General features: G+C 41.2%; 1 protein-coding gene across 5 annotated transcripts in view; it reads right to left on the bottom strand.

The window, feature by feature from the left end:
• Nucleotides 1–11,452, bottom strand: part of LOC105091671 (neuroligin-4, X-linked) — a 302,749-nt gene that overhangs the window by 68,595 nt on the left and 222,702 nt on the right. The gene's annotated exons all lie outside the window — the stretch shown is intronic.

Genomic DNA, 11,452 nt, shown 5'->3' with positions numbered 1-11,452 from the left:
ACGGCAGAGGCAGGAAGGTCACTTGGACCTCCCCCTTCTCCCCTGCAATACATAAGACCCTCGGGGGAGAGGTACCCTCTCTGGACCAGGACGAACAACCATCCTTGTCTCCAAGACAAGAGGACATGAGAAGAACCGTAACAAATAGGTCTTGCTGAGTTTCCCCCAGTTCACTATGCTGACCTCACACTCCTTAACCTCTCACCTGCCCCCACGACCATCCACTCTTCATCAAACCTGACACTGAATCCTTAGGTCCATCTCTCTGAGTCTTCTTTTCTTTACGAAGGCTCCCACGTCGCCTAAAACTGCTAGATAAATCTGCATGCTTCCCTCTTTTCCATCTGTCTCTGTCCGTTTAAGTTTCAGACCAGATATCAAGCAAAACTTTTTCCGACGACCCTGAGTATTCCTGCGTATATATACACTCTATCTAAAATTTCAATTTATTTGAAAAGAAAATCAACTCACATGGATGAATTCATGCATTTGAGTCACCAGAGTCATCCAGAAGAGTTTATGAAATCGGGGTTCCAGAAATGCAACAAACAATGGTTTGTGTCTTTTTTTTTTTTTTTAAAGGTGCGTTTTTAATGGATAAGTTTTCTGGACCTTTTAGGATCCAGCCCCTGAGATTTGGAGGCACTGAGAGGACACACAGCAAGTACCATTTATGATGTAGAAGGGCCACCCCCAAGGAGCTGTTCCAGGAGCTGCCTCATGCATTCAACCCCCAGAGCCGTCCAAGCTTTCACGGACTTCTCCCCTCCATCCACGTCTGCCCTCCAGAACCAGGGGGGTCACTGATGTCACCTCAGTGCAGACGCGGACTGTTCCCAATGATTAGAGTGACGGAGGAAAAAAAAAAAAATCTGCCTTGAAGTCCTTTCCAGGTAACAGTAACTAAATCCGAGGAGAAGCTGGACTTAGATGATCAACAGGCAACTTCTTACATCCTTCAAGCCATTTATAAAAATCCTGTCTCTTCTCTACATATTTCTTCTCCTTTTTCTGGACCGAAGAGGAAGACTCCTTCAGCTCTACCTTAGGAAACACACTCTTCTTACCTTCCAAGTGTAAGTAATTGGAGTGACATATTCACGTCCAACAATGTGAGTCTCTCACCCCCCCCCCGACGCCTCTGCTTTCAAAGGTGACGTTTCATACCTGAATGCAATTTTCAATCATTAAAACTGGCAATGATTAGAACCATGATGATGAGGGAGTTTTGGGTATTAAGGGACTCGACTTTTAAGAATGTTAGCATGGCAGCAAGCCACAGACCTCATTCAATTCAAATCTTCTTCCAAAAGGAAGACTCCTCTTTGCTCCAAGTTGGCTACTGTCTGGCCAGCTGCTGTTCAAATACCTGCAGTGATAAGGAATTCACTGTGTTCTGGGGAAATCCCATCCACGGCTGGTGAGCTCCAGTTAAGAAGTGACTGAGAAACCATGAATAATTATTGGAAGCCAAATTATCCTTAGAAATAAAATTTCTCTTATTAGAAATAATTATGGTGAACAGCACAGTGTCCCAGTCACGCATATGAATACATATATTCATTTTCATATTCTTCTTCATTAAAGGTTATCACAAGATATTGAACATAGTTCCCTCTGCTCTACAGAAGAAACTTGTTTCTTAAATCTATTTATATATATAGTAGCGAATATTTGCAAATCTCAAAGTCCCAAATTTATCCCTTCCCACCCGCTTTCCTGCAGCGACCATAAGATTGTTTACTATGTCTGCAAGTCTTTTTCTGTTTTGTAGATGAGTTCCTTAGTGTCTCTTTTTTAAGATTGTACACGTGAGTGATAACATATGGTTTTTTACTGTTACTGACTGTACTTTAATAAAAAGTTTTTTAGAAAGAAAGAAATAATTATGGGAGACCCTGTAGGGAGGCCAGGTAGAGGCTTTGTTTAAGGGCTGCAGACCACCCCTCATTCTGCCTCTCAGGTGGTCCCCCAGATCACCAGCATATAGACGTTTCCACCGTATCGGTTGCCAGATCAGAGCTTCTCAGCAGAGCAGCACCACCCTTTTCCAGATGAACAATTCCAGCCCCTTTTTCCCAGGCCCTCTCCATGGGACCAGCCCCAAGACGATCCTCTAACTCAGACGCCCCCATCTCTGCCTCGTTCCAGGCTTGGCAGACGAGCAGCCGAGGTTCTGCAGAGGTTTTGGGAGCCAGCCTGGGAAAAAATGATGAGTCCTGTCCGCTGAGTCTTAAGGAAAGCCGTGCAGTTGTGTTGGCCACGATCCGCAAAGATTTTCACCGGTTCCCGCTGACACCAGCTATGAGAAACCTGGAGTCATGGGTGTGAATCATCACCTCCTCTGTAACTTTGAAACAGCGCCCAGCAGAAGGATCAAGTCAGTCACAACGGATCCGAGGATGATGCCACGGTAACTAGTGCTTCCCAGAAATGCTTTTCGGGGGGTAGACCGTCATTCAGCAAAGAAGAAGGGCACGGGGGTGATGTCAACCTTCGATCCCCAGAAGTCACCATCACTTCCTCAGTGACACTCTCCTCTCTGCAAGGGGATGACACACTTCTTGAATCAGCTTCATCTCGGCTGCCTGTATCCTTTGGGCATGACTCGCACAGTAACAGAGATAATGGGTTTTGGCGAAATGATGTGAGACAGAATTGGGATTTAAATGCAGCCTCCCCGCCCCCCAACCCCCCCGCCGTGCTCTCCCGGTATCTTCTGTCTTGGGTAAAGGAGGTGAAATGATTGATTGGATCATAACGTGTGTCCTGAAAGCAAAGATCATTCTTGGTAGGTGGGGGAAAAAAAAAAAAAGTTAAGTAGGATATGACTTCAAGAGGGCAACTTTACTATTATTTTTCAAAATTTATCTTAATGCTCATCTTTCTGGACAAATGCAAGCACCCCCTTAAAGGTAATGAATTGATTTCTGCTGTGAGAGCAATTTGAAAACATCTTTAAGATAATGGTAATTTATAGCATCGTACTGTCTCCATGAACACTATCTGATGAATGGTAGATGTGTTTAATATACAGGAGTAATGGAAAAGTTCACACCCCAGACCCAGATTGGGGTGTGCATGTGTGTGCACGTGCGTGTGCACGTGTGTGCACATGTGCAGCTGTGTCCACACTGTCTCACCCCATTTACGTGACTCACTACAAAGGCTTCAGACTTGGCATACAAACACAAACTGCCAAACTAGGAATACATAACTTGGAACACGTTACTACATTAATTTAACTTAGGAAAGCAATTCCCCAAATCTAGTTAATCTGCGCCTTCCTAAAGTCCTTCTCTACTTTGGCGTTTACTCTTGAAAAACTGGCATTTGGAGACTAATTCCTTACTGCTGTCCGTCTTATAGTAAGAAACAAAGGATTTGCCACTAGAAGTCCCCAACCCAAAAAACAACACCCCGAGAAAAGCGCGTACCGCATACCTAAACAGTGATCCTTTACCAACATACATACAAAAACCTCAATAAAGTATTAAAATTAATGTAAAATTAATAGTTGATGTAGTTAGTCAACTGTATCTACTGCCTATCCTGGGAAAATCTAAATACATGATTCTTGTCAATTGCGAAGTCTAGGAGATTCCTTAAAAAACTAAAAATACACTTGTTACCCTGGGATCCAAAAATCCCACTCCTGGGTATATATCTGGAGGAAACTCCAATTCAAAAAGACACATGCACCCCAATGTTCATAACAGCACTATTTACAACAGCCAAGACATGTAAACAGCCTAAATGTCCATCAACAGATGACTGGATAAAGAAGATGTGGTATATTGATACAGTGGAATACTACTCAGCCATGAAAAAGAATGAATTAATGCCATTTGCAGCAACATGGATGGACCTGGACATGGTCATACTAAGTGAAGTAAGTCAGACAGAGAAAGAGAAATACCAGATAATATCACTTATATGTGGAATCTAGAAAAAAAGATGAAGCAAATGAACTTATTTACAAAACATAACATGGAAAACAAACTTGCAGTTTCCAAAGGGGAAAGAAAGGGGATAAATTAGGAATCTGGGATTAACAAATACAAACTACTATATATTAAATAGGTAAATAACAGGGTCCTACTGCACAGCACAGGGAAGTGTATTCAATATCCTATAATAGCCTATAATGGAAAAGACCATGAAAAATTAACTCAATCAGTGCGCCGAAAACCAGAAGCTAACACAACACTGTAAATCAACCCTACTTCAAAAAGAAAGTATATATGTATGTGTATATATATATATATATACATACACATACACACACACACACACACATGAATGAATGGGTTTTGTACCAGACAGAGATGGAAGGCACCTGAAAGGAACCCTCAGGCTGTGTGGGTGGTAACATCCCCGGCTGCCTGCCCCGAGGTGATGGTGAGAAATGTAGACGATGTCGCTTCTGTGTGGAGAGTGCTGTCCTACCTCTGCCTTGGGGAACCCTGTCAACAGGTGTTTCTCAATCCATGGCACTCCTGATGTCACTGTGCATCTACTGTCACCACCCCACTGTGACGTCACACAGGAGGAAAGAGAAGCAGAGGAAAGGAAAACTCTGGCGGAAGGGAAGACATTCTAAGAGAACGGGAGAGCTGATGAGTGGGCTTGGGAAGAAGAGGGGCAGGTGCAGGGCTGTGTCTTCTTCCCTGCATGCAGATCGGCGGTGATGGCAGGGGCGGAGGATGCATGGTAAAAGGTGTATTTTAATCCCCACGGCGCCTGGCAGTGAAGGTGGGGGGCACAAGGAGTGACTGGAACCTATAACTGAAGTCCACACATGTGTGATGGTCTCAGTGACAATGCTTATAACCGATAATCTTGCTCAGGTGATTAAATTCTTTGCAATGTCAGTTTGGTCCTCTGTAAAGTGAGAATGTATCTCTAAGTAAGATGATGAGGATCCCATAAAAAGGCTGTTGGTTGAGGGGGAGGGTGCAGCTTCAGTGGCAGAGCACCTGCTTAGCATGCATGAGTTCCTGGGTTCAATCCCCAGCACCTCCTCTAAAAAGATATAAGTAAACCTAATTAATTACCTCCCATACCAAAAAATTAAAAAATAAAGCACTGTTGGTTGAAAATCCTTAGCAATTTATAACAGTGGACACCAGTATGAGGTGCAGTTGTCTATAAGAGTAAATGCTACACACCAGAGAGACATGATTTCTACCCAGTTCTACATAAAACAGGAATTTGTAGGAAAGCCACCTGTTAAAACACCTGGGACAACAGATCATCACATCTGCAGGATACACAAGCATGCTTGGGTTTCAAATATATAAACAGCTCTCACAAAGCAATCAGAGAAAGTTCAGTTACATTATGGGAAACGGGCAAAGGGTACAGATCGTTAACAGAAAGGGATGGATTTTAAACGCATGGGCAGATGCTCACATTATCCCACTAAGTTAAGTCACACAGAGAAAGACAAATATCGTATGATGCCAGTTACACGTGGAATCTAAAAAAAAGGACAAAATGAATTTACTTACCAAGCAGGAAGAGACTCACAGACGTAGAAAACAGACTTATGGTTACCAAAGGGGAAAGGGGGGAGGGAGGGATAAATTAGGAGTTTGGGATTAGCAGGTACAAACTACTACATATAAAATAGATAAACAACAAGGTTTTATTGTAGAGCACAGCGAACTGTATTCAAAGTCTTGTAATAACCTTTAATGGAAAAGAATCTGAAAAAGATTTATATTCTAATGTAAACATTACTCTGATATGCACTGGGAACCCCCCCCCCCAAATTCACATGACTTGCTTTACTGCAGTCTGAAGCCCCGTTATCTCCAAGATGCGCCGGCGTTTCCCTGAATGCCTTTTGCTTCACTGGATTTTTAACCACGGGTACAATGAAATTTCCAGAAACAAAAACAAATGCCTCGTGGGCTGAGATGACAAGGAATTCCGATGTGGATTTGTGGACCACATTGGCGGATGCAGTGGAAGGAGCGAGCTTGAGAAACAGTCCGAAAAAAGAAAGATCACTCAGGGTTCCATCTGACGTCATGACAAGAATGACGTGAGGAGATGTCACTGCTGGGGAGGCTGAAGAGAAAGGAGGAAAGGGGCAGGGAGAACATCTAAAGAGGAAAATGAACACACGGGTCTTCCTTTCGCCAAACCATATGGACTGATACCGCGACAAATTAAAAATTCTTCTGCAGGGTATGGTGGACCAAGGGTCTAAATGATGAAGTGCAGTGGGTGCCAATTCAAATTCACTGGAGGAGATAAGGTGTTTGCTTGTGGACAACACCAACCAGGCATCTAAATCCCTTGAAATATTGCAAGGATTCTGTACAAGGGGGACTTAATGACAACTGAATAAAAAGTGGAGACAAAATTTGGGTCACTCTACCTGGGCGATCTGGGGAAGACGTCACGTTATAAAATTGTTCAGTGCAGAGAGGATAGCTCAGTGGTGGAGAGCATGCCTAGAACGCACAAGGTCCTGGGTTCCATCCCCAGAACATCATTGAAAAATTTAATTAATTAATAGAACGTAATTTCCTCCACCCAAAATAAAACAACAAATAAAAATTTAAAAATTGTTCAGAAAGACTAAGTATCATGTAAATTGCCTGATAAAAGATAAAGCTTGCTGTGTGTTAAAAGAAAAAGCCTGCTAGTTTTATTTCTTAACTGAATCTTCATAATTTTTTAATTATAATGTAGTGGATTTACAACGTTGTATTAGTTTCTGGTGTACAGCATAGTGATTCAATTATACGTATGTTAATGTTCTTTTTCATTATAGGTTATTACAAGCTATTGACTATAGTTCCCTGTGCTATACAGTAGGTCCTTGTTGTTTCTCTATTTTACATATAGTAGTTTGGACCTGTTAATCCCAAACTCCTAATTTATCCCTCCCTTCCCCTTTCCCCTTTGGTAACCATGTTTGTTTCCTATGTCTTGAATCTGTTTCTGTTTTGTAAATAAGTTCACGTGTATCATATTTTATTTTTTAATTTTTTTTAACATTTTTTATTGATTTATGATCATTTTACAATGTTGTGTCAAATTCCAGTGTTCAGCACAATTTTTCAGTCACTCATGGACATATACACACTCATTGTCACATTTTTTTCTCTGTGAGTTATCATAACATTTTGCGTATATTTCCCTGTGCTATACAGTGTAATCTTGTTTATCTGTTCTACAATTTTGAAATCCCAGTCTATCCCTTCCCACCCTCCACCCCCCTGGCAACCACAAGTCTGTATTCTCTGTCTATGAGTCTATTTCTGTCCTGTATTTACACTTTGTTTTTGTTTGTTTGTTTGTTTTTGTTTTTGTTTTTTAGATTCCACATATAAGCGATCTCATATGGTATTTTTCTTTCTCTTTCTGGCTTACTTCACTTAGAATGACATTCTCCAGGAGCATCCATGTTGCTGCAAATGGCATTATGTTGTCAGTTTTTATGGCTGAGTAGTATTCCATTGTATAAATATACCACCTCTTCTTTATCCAGTCATCTGTCGATGGACATTTAGGCTATTTCCATGTTTTGGCTATTGTAAATAGTGCTGCTATGAACATGGGGTGCAGGTGTCATCCTGAAGTAGGGTTCCTTCTGGATACAAGCCCAGGAGTGGGATTCCTGGGTCATAAGGTAAGTCTATTCCTAGTCTTTTGAGGAATCTCCATACTGTTTTCCACGGTGGCTGCACCAAACTGCCTTCCCACCAGCAGTGTAGGAGGGTTCCCCTCTCTCCACAGCCTCTCCAGCATTTGTCATTTGTGGATTTTTGAATGACGGCCATTCTGACTGGTGTGAGGTGATACCTCATTGTAGTTTTGATTTGCATTTCTCTGATAATTAGTGATATTGAGCATTTTTTCATGTGCCTTTTGATCATTTGTATGTCTTCCTTGGAGAACTGCTTATTTAGGTCTTCTGCCCATTTTTGGATTGGGTTGTTTATTTTTTTCTTATTGAGTCGTATGAGCTGCTTATATATTCTGGAGATCAAGCCTTTGTCGGTTTCACTTGCAAAAATGTTCTCCCATTCCGTAGGTTTTCTTCTTGTTTTATTTCTGGTTTCCTTTGCTGTGCAGAAGCTTGTAAGTTTCATGAGGTCCCATTTGTTTATTCTTGCTTTTATTTCTTCTAGGAGAAAATGTTTGAAATGTATGTCAGATAATGTTTTGCCTATGTTTTCCTCTAGGAGGTTTATTGTATCTTGTCTTATGTTTGAGTCTTTGATCCATTTTGAGTTGATTTTTGTATATGGTGTAAGGGAGTGTTCTAGCTTCATTGTTTTACATGCTGCTGTCCAGTTTTCCCAACACCATTTGCTGAAGAGACTGTCTTTATTCCAATGTATATTCTTGCCTCCTTTGTCAAAGATGAGTTGACCAAAAGTTTGTGGGTTCATTTCTGGGCTCTCTATTCTGTTCCATTGGTCTATATGTCTGTTTTTGTACCAGTACCATGCTGTCTTGATGACTGTAGCTCTATAGTATTGTCTGAAGTCTGGGAGAGTTATTCCTCCAGCCTCTTTCCTTTTCCTTCAGTAATGCTTTGGCAATTCTAGGTCTTTGATGGCTCCATATAAATTTTATTATGATTTGTTGTAGTTCTGTGAAATATGTCCTGGGTAATTGGATAGGGATTGCATTAAATCTGTAGATTGCCTTGGGCAGTGTGACCATTTTAACAATATTGATTCTTCCAATCCAAGAGCATGGAATATCTTTCCATTTTTTAAGTCTTCTTTAATTTCCTTCATCAATGGTTTATAGTTTTCTGTGTATAATTCTTTCACCTCCTTGGTTAGATTTATTCCCAGATATTTTATTACTTTGGGTGCTATTTTAAAGGGGATTGTTTCTTTACTTTCTTTTTCTGTTGATTCATCGTTAGTGTAAAGAAATGCAACTGATTTTTGAACGTTAATTTTGTAACCTGCTATCTGCTGAATTCTTCAATCAGCTCTAGTAGCTTTTGTGTGGACCTTTTAGGGTTTTCTATATATAGTAACATGTCCTCAGCATATAGTGACAATTTTACCTCTTCTTTTCCAATTTGGATCCCTTTTATTTCTTTCTCTTGCCTGATTGTTGTGGCTAGGACTCCCAAGACTATGTTGAATAGGAGTGGTGATAGTGGGCATCCTTGTCTTGTCCCAGATTTTAGTGGGAAGCTTTTGAGTTTTTCACTGTTGAGTACTATGCTGGCTGTAGGTTTGTCATATATAGCTTTTATTATGTTGAGATATGTTCCCTCTATACCCACTTTGGCAAGAGTTTTTATCATAAATGGGTGTTGAATTTTATCAAATGCTTTTTCTGCATTGATTGAGATGATCATGTGGCTTTTGTCCTTTCTCTTGTTGATATGAAGCCACCATCACCCTGATACCAAAACCAGGCAAAGACACTACAAAAAAAGAGAAATATAGGCCAATATCACTGATGAACATAGACGCCAAAATCCTCACCAAAATTTTTAGCAAACAGAATCCAACAACACATAAAAAAGATTACACATCATGACCAAGTGGGGTTCATCCCAGGGACACAAGGCTGGTTCAACATACACAAGCCAATCAATGTAATACATCACATCAACACGTGTATCATATTTTAGATTCCACATGTGAGTGATCTCATATGGTATTTTTCTTTCTCTTTCTGGCTTACTTCACTTAGAATGACATTCTCCAAGTCCATCCATGTTGCTGCAAATGGCATTATGTTGTCGGTTTTTATGACTGACTAGTATTCCATTGTATAAATATACCACCTCTTCTCTATCCAGTCATCTGTTGATGGACATTTAGGCTGTTACCATGTCTTGGCTACTGTAAATAGTGCTGCTATGAACATTGGGGTGCAGGTGTCTTTTTGAAGTAGGGTTCCCTCTGGATATATGCCCAGGAGCAGGAATCCTGGGTCATATGGTAAGTCTATTTCTAGCCTTTTGAGGAATCTTCATACTGTTTTCCACAGTGGCTGCACCAAACTGCATTCTCACAAGCAGCATAGGAGGGTTCCCCTCTCTCCACAGCCTCTCCAGTATTTATCGTTCATGGACTTTTGAATGATGACCATTCTGATTGGTGTGCGGTGATACCTCATTGTGGATTTGATTTGCATTTCTCTGAGAATTTTCATATTTTTATCTCATTCCTCTATATTAGAATAAGACTCAAACTGAAGCAACAAGGGCCCCCTAGCTGCAGACACCCTGCCTCCAGTCCCCCTCCTCCTCCTCCTGGCCACACCACCCATCCACCAAGACATCTCCAGCCATTCTTTATCGACCTCACAACTGAAAAGTCCCTTTTGGGAAGGTCTGTTGACCAAGGAAAGGGGGATTGGCAATTGAAAACTCCGATAAGCAGAAAGGAATGTCTATGGTTACCACGGGATTTCAAAGCAGGAGCGTCTTCCCATCGGTATCCTCGCTGAATTCATAGTCAAAATGTTTCCAACAAACACAGAGTCTATTTTGGGGATACTGCATTTTAAATTGCAAACACTTGAGCACATCCCTTGGGTAGACACACACGGGCATGATCTTGCCTGGTAACCAAAGGCCGCCACACTGAGAGTAGAAGATGAAAAGTCTGAAGACTGAGATACAGATCTTCTGGCAAAAGGAGTGCATGCAAGAAAAATACAAAGGTGAGGACTTTTCATGCTTCTCATGAGAAAGCTCACGTGGTAACTGAAGGGACTTCCTATTACACACAGGCTTCTTTCCTGCTCTGAAATCACTCCTTTTGGGAGAGGAAGTAATAGACACTGAAGAGTCTTCCCCTTTGGTTAATGTGTTTCTCTGCTTTTGTATTGCTCTCAAGGAAAGAAAATGAACGGTCCCCTGCCACGGCTCCTCTGCTTAGATTAGAGCACTGGAAAGTGAACAGAGAACTTCCAGCTCAACTGTCTTTCCTCTGGACCCCACGCATGACTGTGCTTTGGGAGATCTCCATGTTAGGGTGTTTAAGGCACTTCATTTTAAGTCTCCAAAGCCTTGTTGGAAAGATAAAGAGTAAAATCTGTCTCTGTCTCCTGGCTCTCGGCTTCCAGAGAAACAGGTCCGATGGAGGAACATTCCGATTATGAGTTTCCCTCATGAGGATAAAAGAAAGACGAACGATTTCATAAAACTTCTGAAGGGGTCCTATGTGCCTGTGGTATTGAAATATTTTTTTAAAAGTGTCCAATAGTGCTGTGCTCATACATTCGAAGAATATTAATAAACACATATTTAGTGTAGGTCATTTTCTCAAAGGTGGTCTCGCGGAGGGGAACGTCAAATTCCCATTAACGTAGACTATTTAAAGAGAAAGGTCCAACGTATCTCCATAAATCCGTTTCTGTTCCAGTCCCCAACAGAAGTAGCGAAGCAAAACTGCCTTTTATAAGGTAAATGATTACACAATTTATTTTCTTTCATAGATGA

The sequence above is a fragment of the Camelus dromedarius genome, chromosome X (assembly GCF_036321535.1).
Source record: "Camelus dromedarius isolate mCamDro1 chromosome X, mCamDro1.pat, whole genome shotgun sequence".
NCBI lineage: Eukaryota > Metazoa > Chordata > Mammalia > Artiodactyla > Camelidae > Camelus > Camelus dromedarius.
The sequence above is the reverse complement of the archived record's forward strand: the minus strand, read 5'-3'. Positions and strand labels throughout refer to the sequence as shown.